Source organism: Marmota marmota, unplaced genomic scaffold (assembly GCF_001458135.2).
Source record: "Marmota marmota marmota unplaced genomic scaffold, marMar, whole genome shotgun sequence".
Lineage (NCBI taxonomy): Eukaryota > Metazoa > Chordata > Mammalia > Rodentia > Sciuridae > Marmota > Marmota marmota.
In genome coordinates, this window is record NW_026000249.1 from 16,935,517 (window position 1) to 16,950,042 (window position 14,526).

At 33.7% G+C, this 14,526-nt stretch overlaps 1 pseudogene; it reads left to right on the plus strand.

Annotated features, from left to right (window-relative positions):
• Window positions 1-5,871: 5,871 nt before the first annotated feature.
• On the plus strand, window positions 5,872-6,454 carry LOC107144166 (annotated as a pseudogene).
• Window positions 6,455-14,526: the final 8,072 nt, after the last annotated feature.

Below are 14,526 nucleotides of genomic sequence, written 5' to 3' on the forward strand. Positions count from 1 at the left end.
AGGATTTTTCCCTTTTTAGAGGCTGAATAATATTCCATTGCACGTGTCTGCTTCATTTTCTTTCTCCATCTATCCACTTATGGACACTTAGTTTACTTCCATATCCTGGCTGTTAAGAATAATGCTGCAGTAAACATGGGTATGCCGATACCTCGTCAAGATCTAATTATAACTCCTCTGGATGTGTACTCAGATGCCTGCCTATGGAGATATATATTTCGTCCTTTTTGAGCAGAGCATATTCTCTCTCTCTCTCTCTCTCTCTCTCTCTCTCTCTCTCTCTCTCTCTTCTTTCTGGTGTGATGTCTTGAGCCACTTTCATCCACCACACTCTTCTGCCTTGATGTTCACCCTCACCTTGAGCCCTGAGGAGTGGAGGTGGCCATCTATGGACTGTGACTGCTGAAACTGTGAGGCCCAACACAAACTTTTCCTCCTTAAAATTGAAAAATCTGACTAAACTATGAGATAAAAACACAAACTTCTAAAACTTAAAACAGAAATAAAGTAAAAAAAATGAACAGAATAGCCAAGAACTATGCTATGAGACAACTACAGAAGGTATAATATATTTGTAATGGGTATGCCAAAAGAAGAATAGAGAGAAGGATATAGAAGTAAAATATTAAGCAGTAATCACTGAGAATTTCCCCCAAATTGATGTCAGACATTGAACCCACAGATCCAGAAACCTCAGAACACCAAGTAGCATAAATGCAAACAAACAAACAAAAAACAAAGGAGCAAGCATGAGAATTACCTCTGAATTCTCCTCATAAATGGTGTAAGCAAGAAGAGAATGGAATAAAACAAAGGATTGAAAGAGAAAAAACAACAGCCTATAATGCTCTACCATGAGAAATTATAATTCAAAAAGTAAAGCAGAGGGGCTGGGGTTGTGGCTCAGCGGTAGAGTGCGCACCTAGCACATGCGAGGCCCTGGGTTTGATACTCAGAACCACATAAAAATAAATAAATAAAGATATTGTGTCCAACTAAAAAAAAAATTTTTAAAAGTGAAGCAGAAATAAAAACTTTCTTAGAAAAATAAATATTGTGAGAAATTTTTTTGTAGACCTGCCTTGAAAGAAATGTTAATGAAAAGTTTTCAAAGACAAGCAAAATGATATATGTCAGAAATTCAGATCTACATAAAGAAAGGAAAAGTATTAGAGAATGAATAAATGAAACAGAATTAAAAACTTTTATTTTTCCTATTTCTAATTGATCTAACAGTAATAGTTTGTTCAAAACAATAACAGTAAAATTGTATTCAATTATAATTTAAATACATTATTTATGTGCATATATTTGTGTATAAAAATAATTAGAACAGTAGTGAAAGAGACAGAAGGGACTGATTAAGAATATTTTCTCTCTAGACTAGGAATGGAACCACCATATGACCGAGCTATACCACCCCTTGGTATTTACCCCAAAAAAACAAAGTCAACATACTATAACAATACATGCATAAACATGTTTATAACAGTGCAATTTACAATAGCCAAATTATGGAACCAGCCTAGGTGCCTATCAATGGATGAACAGATAAAGAAAATTTTGTATATATACCCAATGGAGATTTTTTATTTGTTCTTTTTAGTTATACATGACAGCACAATGGAGTTTTATGTGCCGTAAAGAAGAACAGAAAAATATGCTATTTGCATGAAAATGAATGGAACTAGAGAGCATCATGTTAAGTGAAATAAGCCAGACAAAACATTGGAGTTTGTATGTATTATCTCATATGTGGAAGCAGAGAGGGAAAGAAAAGTTTAAAGATATTTTCAGGAAAAATAGAAAGGAGAATAGTAGAAGAATGGGATTGGGTGGAGGGAGGAGGGAAAAGAAAGGGGAGGTACTGGGCCATGAAATTGACAAAATTATGTTACATGTATATACTAATATATCACAATTAATCCTATTTTGTGTATTTATAATGAATCAATAAAAATATTTTGCTCTATAAGTTTCATATACCACCTGTGAAACAGTAGAGTGTTTTTTTAGAAGTGGACTTTAATTAATCGTAAGTGTATAATTCACTCTAGAGAAACCACTTAAAAAGTTAAAATAGAATTATAATTGGTATGCTAAGAAAAGAAAATAGAATATTGTAAGATGCATGATTATGACTACAAAAGGCAAAAAAGGTAGAAGACAAAAGTAGGAGCAAAGAACAGAGGCTTGATATTCTCCAGTTCCACCAATTTACCAGCAAATGCCATTATTTCATTCTTTTTTATGACTTAGTAAAACTTCATTGTAAATACATAGCACATTTTCTCTATCCATTCATCTGCTGACTGGTGCCAGGGCTGGTTCCATAACTTGACTTTTGTGAATTGTGCTTATATAAATATTGATGTGCCTGTATTACTATATCATGCTGATTTTAATTTTTTTTTTGGATAAACACTGAGGAGTGGGATAACTGGGTCATATGGTAGTTCCATTCCTAGTTTTTGGAGGAATCTCCACACTGCTTTCTGAAGTGGTTGTGCTAAAATGTAGTCCCACCAACAATGTATGAGTACACCTTTATTCACATATTGTCGTCAGCATTTATTATTATTTGTATTCCTCATAATTGCCATTCTGACTTGAGGGAGATGGAATCTCAATGTGGTTTTGATTTTCATTACCCTAATTGCTTTTTTCACATATTTTTGGCCATTTATATTCCTTCTTTTGAATAGTTTAGATTAGTTATTTTGTCCTTTTATTATTTGGGTCATTATTATTTTTTGGTGTTAAGCTTTTGATGTTCTTTATATATTCTGCATATTTAATCTCTTATGTGGGGAATAAGTGGAAAAGATCTTCTCCCATTCTGTAGCCTCTCTCTTCATGCTCTTAATAATTTCCTTTGCTGTGCAGAAGCTTTTGAATTTGATGCCATCCCACTTAGCTAGATGAAAATAAGGGGTGGGGGAGGAGGAGAGTGATTCCAGCAAAACAGAAATAGAACAGTGGAGTAGAGGAAGGGGATTGAGGAGGATGGAGGAGGGAATGGAAAAGGATGAACAGTAAAATGAATCTGACCAAATTTTCCTATATATGTATATGAATATACCACAGTAAACTTCACCTTTGTGTATTTACATAATGTACTAATTAACTATAAATAAATAAAAGAAAGATCATTAGAACAGAGAAAAAGGGAACTGGGGGGGGGGAGGGAAAGTACTGGGTACTGAATTTGAGCAAATGATTTCCCATGTTTTTATACTTATGCCAAAATGAACTTTAGGCAGAAAAAAGAACAAAAATATTAAACAATAACAAATATAATAGATGTTAATTTAATGATATCAAATATTATTTAAATATCAATGGTCTAAATATACCAAATAAAAGAAAGAGTTTGGACAAATGGAGAAGAAAAAATAAGACCCAATTGTATATTGACAATAAAAACAATTACCTTAAAAACAAAAATACAGGGCTGGGAATGTGGCTTATTGATATAATATTCTTGCCTAGCATGAACAAGCTTCAAAATAATACATAAATAAATATACATATATAGATTAAAAGCAAATGGATGGAGAAATATATATTGTGTCAACCAAAAGAAAGCAAGAGTGTCTATATTAATTTCAGAAAAATGAAGACACTAGATCAAGAGAATTTATCATGTATAATAGGGAACATTACATAATGATAAGGGGTCAGTATTCCAAGGAGACATACCAGTTCTTAATGTGTATGCTCCTAACAACAGAGCATCAAAATAAACATGTCAAAAACTGAATTGCAAGGAGCAATAGATGAATCCACTATTGTAGCTGAAGGTCTTAACACCCTTTCATCCAACAGGCAGAAATTCAGTAAGGACATAGTTGAACTCAACAGCACCATCAATCAACTAAATAGAATAGACATCTTCAGGTTTCTTCACCCAGGAATAGCAGATTACTCATTCTTATCATGTCAAATGGAACAGTTGCTGAGATAGACCATATTCTGGAACTTGAAACATACTTAAACAATTTAAAAGACTATAACTAATATAATGTAGGCTCTTACACCACAATGAAATTAAAATGGAAATCAATAGCAGAAAAATACATGGAAAAATCATCACAAAATACATGCAATTAAACAACACTTCTGAATAACAGAATGGTCAAAGAAGGATTCTCAAGATAAATTCAGAAATATTTTGAATAAAATGAACATGAAAATAAAACATGATATTTGTAAGATGCAATAAAAATAATATTTAAAAGGAAATTCATAGCACTGAATGAATATATTAGAAAATAAGAGCTAAAAACTGTTCCATCTTCCATCTCTCTAAACTTTAACTTAGAAAACCATAAAATAAGAGCAAGTTAAATCAAAAGCATACAGAGGAAAATAAATAATAAATATTAGAACCGAAATCAATGAAATGATAGAATAAATCAGTAGAGAGAATCAAGCAAGTTCAAATCTGATTCTTTGAAAAGAGCAATACAATGTTAATCCAGAAAATTGTAAGAAAGAAGTGAGGGGATACTTCATTTTATGATTTAATGTTTGCATCACACTAAAATTTATATGTTGAAGCTTAATTCTAGTGTCAGGTATTTGGAGGTAGCAGCTTCCTCAAGTAAGTAGGCCATGAAGAAGGATCCCTCATGAATGAGATTTGTGACCTTTAAAAAAAGAAAAAAGAGGAATTATCTCTCTCTCTCTTAGAATTGTGTGGATAAAGTAAGAGGGGGCTTTCAACAAGTCAAGATTCAGGCTGTCACCAGAAATCAATCATGTTGGAACTCTGATCTTGTATTTCCATCTACATAAAATTGAGAAATACATTTCTATTGTTTAAGGTACTCTTTCTATGATATTTTTCTTTTATCAATCCAAACCTCTTAACTCTTCTAATTCATTCTGAGGTGACAGTTATCCTAAGACCAAAAGCACAAAAAAATATTACAGAATGAGAAGACCACAGACTAATATATCTCATGGACTTAGTTGCAAAAAAATCTTCAATGAAATAAGAGCAAATGGAGGGAGGGCTGGGGTTGTGGCTCAGTGGTAAAGTGCTCGCCTAGCACATGTGAGGCCCTGGGTTTGATCTTCAGTACCACATAGAATAAATAAAATAAAGGTATTGTGTCTAGCTACAAATAAAAAATAAATATTAAAAAAATATAAAAATAAAAAATAGGAGCAAATCAAATTCAATAATTTATAAAAATAATTATATATCATGACCAAGTGGGATTTACCTCAAGTGTGCAAGACTGGCTCAGCATTCAAAAGTAATTAATGTAGCTCATTCCATCAACAAGATAGAGAAAAATCACATATATTAATGGTAATGACACTCAGAAAACTGTGAATAGTGGGAGAGCTTCCTCTACTTCATAAAGAACATCTACAGAAAACCTACAGTCAACATACTGCTTAATAGTGAGAAAGTTGAAATTTCTAGCCATGATCAGGAATATGATAAGGACATCCTCTCTCCCCACTGATCTTCGTCATTGTATTGAAAGTTCTAACAATTACAGTAGGACAAGAAAGGAAAATAAAAGCTATACATATTAGGAAGAAAGAAATGAAACTATGTTTGCAGGTGACATGATTATCTATGTGGAAAATACAAAAGAATTACAAAATCTCTGGAATTAGTAATTAATTATAGACTAAAAGCCAAAATGGCTGCCCCAAGGAAGCCCAGACCGGGTAGCTAGTGAGGGTTGGGGAACAAGCTTCAGGGGGAAAGGGGGAGGGGGGACTCTAGGAAGACCCATCGCAGGACCATCATCCCCCAAGCCGCACAGGTTCCAATGACAGCCATCCCTTGCTATAACTTTTAAACTGTATTTGGAAAAACACTGGCCATGAAAAAAAAATATAAAATTTTTCCTTATGGTGAATAAACAAGGCCAGACCCGACTTTCTAAGTACTATGAGCATGTGGAGATTAATAAGCCTACACTTCTGGAAACAGAAGTCATAAAGATCTGTCTCTCTCGATCCAATGAACAATATTCTTTCATTGAATATAAGGATTTTAAGCTGATATATAGGCAATACGCAGCTCTCTTCATTGTGGTTGGAGTTAATGACACTGAGAATGAGATGGCTATTTATGAATTCATCCACAATTTTGTGGAAGTTTTAGAAGAGTACTTCAGCTGAGTGAGTGAACTTGATATAATGTTTAATTTGGAAAAAGTACACATAATTTTGGATGCGATGGTGTTAAATGGCTGCATTGTGGAAACTAATAGGGCAAGAATTCTTGCGCCTCTACAAATTCTTGATAAGATATCAGAAAGCTGAATAGAAGGCTCTGCCAGATAGCATCAATTCATAGGAAATGTGAAGACCATTTGAAAAGAATCTGGAAGACTACCTATTATGAAATGGGGTACCCTTCCAAACAATATAAATAGGTATTTCCCACAGTTCCTAAATGGAAAATAAAGCTATTTTAAAATATGTACAAAGAAAAATCCTCTCTTAACTGAAGAAAGTTCTATTTTCAGTAACTATAAGCATATTTTTCCCACTTCTTCAAATTTTGTAGAATACCTAAGAAATTCTCTTTGGTCTCTGCTTCCTTTTGCAAATTAAATTCAGGAATAGTAGGATGGTGGTAAGAAGAATGTGTGACAGTTGTCTATTAGCCAATAAAATTTCTAAGTTGACTTAAAAAAATTGATTATAGCATGGTTGCAGGATATAAGGATAATATACATAATCAAATCGCTTTCCTACATACTGACAAGGAACAAATGCAATGTGTAATAAAAAATACATTACCATTTACATTAGCATCCCCCCAAATAGAATACTTAATTATATATATATATATATATATATATATATATATATCCACAAGGAAATCTATACAACTAGGATAAAAAATATGAAAGCAGTAGTTAATGAGACATGCTTTATGTACATAAATAGAAAGACTCATTGTTGCAAAATCCACTCTTCTGAACTTGATCTGTTGAGTCAATGCAGTCAAATCAGAATCCTAGCAAGGTATTTTGTGGTTATCAGCAAACTGATTCTAAAGTTCATATGGAATGGGTTTGCCTAGATTAGCTAACAAAACACTGATGTAGAAAAGCAAATTGGGAAAGGGCACTATCCAACTTCAATATTGAAAAACTGCAATAATCAAATAGTGTAGCATCAAGGTAGACAGATCAATGGAGCAGAATAGAGAACCCAGAAACAGACTTACATAAATATACTCGATTGATCTTCAACAAAGGAAGACCAGCAATATGATGGAGCAAAGGTACTTTTATTTCTAAATGGTGCTGGAACAAATGGACATCTACATGCAAAACAATTGACCTAGACATAGAACTTAAACAAAAAATAACTCAAAATGAATGATACAACTAAATGTAAAACACAAAACTATAAAACTCCTTTAACATCCGAAGAAACCTAGTTGGCCAGAGGTATATCGATAACTTTTCAGATGTAACACAAAAAGCAAAACCATGAAAGAAATAATTGATAAGCTGGAATTCATTAAAATTTAAAATTTCTCCTCTGTTAAAGGTGTTATCAAGAGAATAAGAAAACAAACTGTAGACTTAGAGAAAATATTTGCAAAACACACATCTGATAAATTACTATCTTGCAAAATATGCAAAGAACTCTGAAAATTTGATGAATAACCTAATTGAAAAATAAGGAAAATTCCTGAATAGACATCACAAAGATTTACAGATGGTAAATAAACATATGAAAAGATGCTCAATATCATATGTCATTAGGGAGTTGAAAATTAAAATGAGACATGACCATATACCTATTAAAATAACCAAAATCCAAAATAATGATAACACCAAATGTTGGTGAGAACCTGGTATGATAGGAAACCTCATTCATTTCTGCTGGAGATACAAAATAATACATCCACTTCAGATGACAGCTTGACAGTTTGTTACAAACTAAAACTTGTTTATCATATGATCCAGCTATCATTCTTCTTGGTGTTTACTCAAAGAAATTGAATATTTGTACCCACACAAAAACCTGCACATATAGAAGCTTTTATATGTAACTGCCTAAATATGGAAGCAATTCAGATGTTCTTCCATAAATTACAGAATAATTAGATTATGGTATACCAAGACAATGAAATAACATGGAACGCTAAAATAGTTATCAAACCATGAAAAGACTTTAAGGAATCTTAAATGCACATAATTACTTGAAATAAGCTATGTTAATCAGTTTTTCATCACTGTGACTAAAACACCTGACAAGAAAAACTTGGAGGAAGCAAAGTTTCTTCTGTGCTCACAGTGTCAGAGGTTCAATCCATGGTCAGCTAACTCCATTGCCTGGTGTAAGGTAGAACATCATGTTTGAAGAGTTTGGCAGAGGAAATCTTCTCAGCTCATGGCAACCAGGAAGCAGAGAGAGACCTACTCCCTCAGTCGCACCTGACCTGCCTAAAGTTACCACCCCGTTATTCATTCAAATTATTAATCCATTAAATGGATTAATTCATTGATGAGGTTACAGGTGTCATAATCAAACCTGTTCACCATCAAATATTGCTACATTGTCTAACAAATGAGTTTTGGGGGAACATTAAAGATCCAAACCATAATACAGGCTAATCTGAAAAGACTATATACTACATGATTTTAACTACATGATATTCTAGAAAAGGCAAAACTATGGAGAGAGTGAAAAGACCAGTGGTTGTCAGGAGGTATGGAGAAAGGTAATATGAATAGGAAAATCATATTTTAGAGTAGTAAAATTATTCTGTATGATAGCATAATGGTGAATATAGGACTTATACATTTGTACAAACTCATAGAATTTACAGTACCAAGAATGAACCTTAATGTAAACTATGGACAATGGTTGATAATAATGTCTCAAGTTGGCTTCATCCATTGTAATCAAAGTACCACTGTGGTGCCATATGTTGATAGTATATATTGGGCCTGTGTGGAGACAGGATGTATATGGGAATTTTCTATTCTTTTTGATCAGTTTTTCTATTATTCTAAAATGAATCAAAAGCAGTTTATTAATTTTTTAAAAGACTATATGAGAAGAAAGAACACATAAAAGTAAATATTTCTGAGGCATTGCCCCCCTGTGATTATAAATAAATAGTGTTTCAACTACCTTTCTACAAATGTGCATGAATAGTTATTCACTTTTAAAGTCAATATTAGTAAGAATTAACTTTATGGACATAATAGAAGAAATGTGATATATTTTGATAAAATGTTCTTATTGTATGTGTGTTGTAATCTGTAAAGAATGACACACACATTTTTAAAAAGAAAATTAACATCCAGATCACACACACATAGGAAAATGTGATGTGAAAGAAAATAAACACAACCAATACATAGTACAAAAAAACCCACAAAAATACTGATATTGAATTAATTGACAGTTATAAAAGAACTATATATTTATAAAATAAATAAAATATAAGCCAAAAATATGTGTGCCAAAAAAGGGATATTAAAAGCTGATGGAGCATTTTTGAATACTAAGATGATATTCCAAAATTACAAAATATAATAAGTGAAATAAAAAGACAATGCATGATTTTAACTACAAATAGAACTGAAGAGAGATTCAATTGTTAAAAATTATCTGTAATTGAGTTAAAAAGTCAAAAAAAGAAGAGAAATACAGAAAAAAAGAGTGAGTTCCAGTCAGAAGGTTTAATTTGTATTTAGTAGGGGTCCCAAAATGAGAGGAGAGAAATAGTGGATTATTGACTTTTAGGACATAATTGCAAATATCTAAAATATATGAAAAACACTAAGCTATAGCAAAATATTTGCATGTCCACTCACATCAATACTTACATTTATTTGTTTATTTATTTATTTATTTATTTATTTATTACAGGATCAAGTAAAATGTTCAACAAATCTCCATCAAAAGTAGGAAGCTGGGCTGGGAATATAGCTCAGTTGGTAGAGTGCTTACCTTGCATGCACAAGGCCCTGGGTTCAATCACCAGCAACAACAACAACAACAATAACAACAACAAAAGAAAAGTAGGATACCTTAGCAAGGACTGGGCTGGACCTTGCAAACCAGTAGAAATTCAGAAACTGGGAGCATTTCACTCAGAGTGAAACACATGTTAGAGTCCTGCTGCTTGCAGGGACTGACAGAGCCAGCTATAACAGGTTGAGAGGCTGGAGGGTTAAGTATGAGGGGGGCATTTGGCTCTCAGCTTGACCATCTGGCTGGCCCAGTACCCACGAGTTGCCAGGAATAACTGGGCCAGCACTTGCTGGCTCCTGGTTCCCTCCCCAGTACCTGCCAGGTCTGGCATCATCTAGCACCCGCCAGGGATTTCCAGCCCCCTTACCCCCAGTCTCCCAACCCACTTGTCAGCAATCCAGTTCACCACTCAGCCTACTAGGCCTGCAGTTTTACCACCTACCCACAACCCAGCTTGCCCCACACACCCCTTTGCCACCAGACCCACGAGGTGACCACAAAGCTTCAATGCTGACCCATGGGAACCAGTGAAAAATTCTGATCCACGTGCCCCAAGCCAGCCAGTTCCCCTATACATGATCAGCAGCTTCACTGCCACTCATAACCCAGCTTGCCCACTCTGCCACCTCCTTGCCAGGCCTGCCTGACCCAGGCAGCTGCTTCACACCTGGCCCACCCACGCTAACCTCCCAAGAAGGGAAATTGGGAAGTCTTAAACCTCAACCTTCAATTTGGAGCAACATAATATAAAAGAAGGACTTGAAAACCTGCAGCCCATACTCCCACACTTAGTTCAAGTAGAAAGGAAAGGAAAATCATTTGGGCACAGACAGTGAACACATATACTCACTGTTTTGTCCACCTTAGTGGAAATGACTCCTTAATTTCTTAACATTTCACCAAGATTTTTGTTGTTGTTGTTCTGGTTTGCTTTGGGTTTTCTATATTGGGTTTTATTTGAATGTGTACTTATTGAATCAAGGACTCCTATAAATATACATATCTGTTTCTCTCTTCTCATTTCTACAATTCTCTCTCTCTCTCTCTCTCTCTCTCTCTCTCTCTTTCTCTTTGTCTTTCAGGAGCTATTACTTTTCCATACCCTGTATATTGAGGGTTAGGGTTTTTGACTAGCATACTTTGATTTTGTTTTGTATAGTCATTGCCACTGCTCTATCTCATTTGTCTCCCTCTCTCCTTTTTCTATTGCTGACACCCAAATTCCATTTTCTCTCTTCCTTTATAATTTCCCATTTTCTCTTCCCATTTCACATTAACAACTTATCCTAAGTTACCACTGCATCTTCTCTATTCACCCTTTGAAATTGCAAACAGTTTTCTACCCTCTTAGGTCTTCTTCTTTCCACATGTTCTACTCTATCCTTAACACCTATTAGTACTAGTTGAGGTATATAATGTCTGCTCCTACAACCATTTTCGCAGCAATGATTAATACAGTGGAAATCATAAATAACACCTATTGTTTGATTTTAAGCCAGACATAAGTCATGATTATATACTGTTTTTAATGATGGAAATTGCTGATCCTACTATTTCTACATAGTGTACCAATTAGCACTAGATTTCAAAATAGAAACTATAGACCTAGTCTACTGCTATATATTGTTTGCATAGATCATTCCTATGATTGGGCACCCCCAATCTGTGAGGTATTATTAACATATAGGGACACTATTAACTAATAAGATAGAAACTCTACAGCATCAGGTCCATCTAGATAGATGGGTAGACAAATAATATGAAAAAACATGGGAATAAACAATGCCAAAAAAACAAAGAAAACCTCAATTATAGTCTCCATTGATACACAGTGGAGGAAATGTCAGAGGTGGAATTAAGAAAGTTCTTGGTTATTCTGTAGAACAGGATAAATCATCACATAAGAAGTGAATTCAGTGAGAAAATACAAGTTAAAGATAATTTCAATACAGAGATAGAGATCTTGAAGAAGAATCCATCAGAAACCCTCAAAATGGAAGAATTAATAAACAAAATTAAAAATTCAATTGAAAGCATCACCAACCGACTAGATCACTTGGAAGACAGAGTTTCAGGCAATGAAGACAAAAATAGATAATCTTGAAAATAAAGTTGAACACAGAGAGAAGATATTAAGAGGCCATGAATGGAATTTCAAGAAATATGGTATAACATGAAAAGACCAAATTTAAGATTTGTCAGGATAGATGAAGGCTCAGAGATACAAACAAAAGGAATGCACAATCTTTTCAATAAAATAATACCAGAAAATTTCCCAAACCTAAAGAATGAGATGGAAAAAAAATCAAATATAGGAGGCCTACGGGAACGACCCCAAATATGCAAAATTATAACAGACCCAGAACAAGGAACATTATTATGAAAATGACTAACAGAGAAAGAGGATAAAATTTTAAAGGCTACCAGAGAAAAACAAGAAGTCACATTTAGAGGGAAACCAATCTGGGTCTCAGCTGATTTCAACCAAGACCCTCAAAGCTAGGAGGTCTTGTAATATATACCAAGTTCTGAAATAAAATTGATGCCAGCCAAGAATACTATACCCAGCAAAATTAAGCTTCTGAATTGGTGATGAAATAAAAACCTTCCATGATAAAAAAATTAAAAGAATTCACAATAAGAAAGCCTGCACAACAAAATATTCTCAATGAGATATTTCATGAAGAAGAAATGAAAAATAAAAGTGCAAACCAGCAAAGAGAGGAACTAAACTAGAAGGATAGTCAATCAAAGGAGAAACTAATAAAAATTAAAAACTGAAAACAAATCAAAATGACAGGGAATAAAAATCATTTCTCAATAATAACATATATGCTAAAGCATTCCCTCACAAAATTGGAACAAGACAGGAATGCCCTCTTTCACCATTCCTATCCAATATAGTCCTTGAATCCATAGCCAGAGCAATTACAGAAAAGAGTAAAATTAAAGGCATATGAATAGGAAAAGAAAACTATCCTATTTGTCGATGACATGATTCTATATTTAGAAGACCTAAAAAATTCCACCAGAAGACTTCTAGAATTCATAAATGAATTCAGCAAAGTAGCAGAATATAAAGTTAATACACATAAATTAGTTGTATTCCTATACATTAGTGATGAATCATCTGAAAGAGAAATCAGAAAAACTATCCCATTCACAATAGCCTCAAAAAATAAAATACTTGGGGATCAATCTAACAAAATAAGTGAAAGACCTCTACAATTAAAACTTCAGAACACTAAAGAAAGAAATTGAAAAAGATTTTAGAAAATAAAAAGATCTCCCATGTTCTTGGATAGGCAAAATTAACATTGTCAAAATGGCCATACTATCAAAAGCACTATACAGGTTTAATGCAATTCCTATTAAAATTCAATGACCTTCTTCATATAAATAGAAAAAAAGCAGTAATGAAATACATTTGGAAAAATAAGAGACCCAGAGTAGTCAAAGCAATCATAAGAGGGAAAAATGATGCACACAATACCAGACCTCAAATTATACTACAAAGCTCTAGTAACAAAAATGGTATAATATTGGCACAAAAACAGATATGAATACCAATGGAACCCAAAAGAGACACAGAGACAAACACACATAAATACTAGATACTGGGTACTAGACAAAGTTTCTGTAAACATGCATTGAAAAAATTATAGCCTCTTCAACAAATGTTGCTGGGAAAACTGGAAACCCATAAGTGTTAGATTAAAATTGAACCCCTATTTCTCACCCTGAATGAAACTCCACTGTAAATGCATCAAGGATGTAGGCATTAGACCAGAGACCCTGTGCTACTAGGAGAAACAGTAGGCCCAACTCTCCATCATGTTGGCTCAGGAACTGACTTCCTCAATAAGTCTCCTAAAGTGCAAGAAGTAAAGAATCAATAACTGGGATGGTATGAAATAAAAAATCTTCTTCACAGTAAAGGAAATAATCAAGAACATAAAGAGAGAGCCTACATAATGGGAGAAAGTCTTTACACCTATGCCTCAGATAGAGCATTAATCTCCAGGATATACAAAGAACTCGAAAAACTTAACACCAAAAACAAACCACACATACAAAAAAACCCAATCAATAACTAGGAAAAGGAACTGAATAGAAACTTCACAGAAGAATAAATACATATGATCAACAAATATATGAAAAAATGTTCAACATCTCTAGCAATTAGAGAAATGCAAATGAATACTACATAGAGATTCCATCTCATTCCAGTCTGAATGGCAATTATCAAGAATACAAGTAACAATAAATGTTGGCAAGGATGTAGGGAGAAAGGTACATGCATACATTGCTGTTGGGATTGCAAATTAAAGCAACCACTCTAGAAAGCAGTATGGTGATTCCTTAGAAAACTTAAAATGGAACCACTATTTGACCCAGTTATCTCACTCCTGAACTTATATCCAAAGGACTTAAAGTTTGCATACTACAGAGACATAGCCACATTAATGTTTATAGCAGTTCAATCTATGGTAGCCAAGCTGTGGAATGAACTTAGATGCCCTTCAACAGATGAATGGA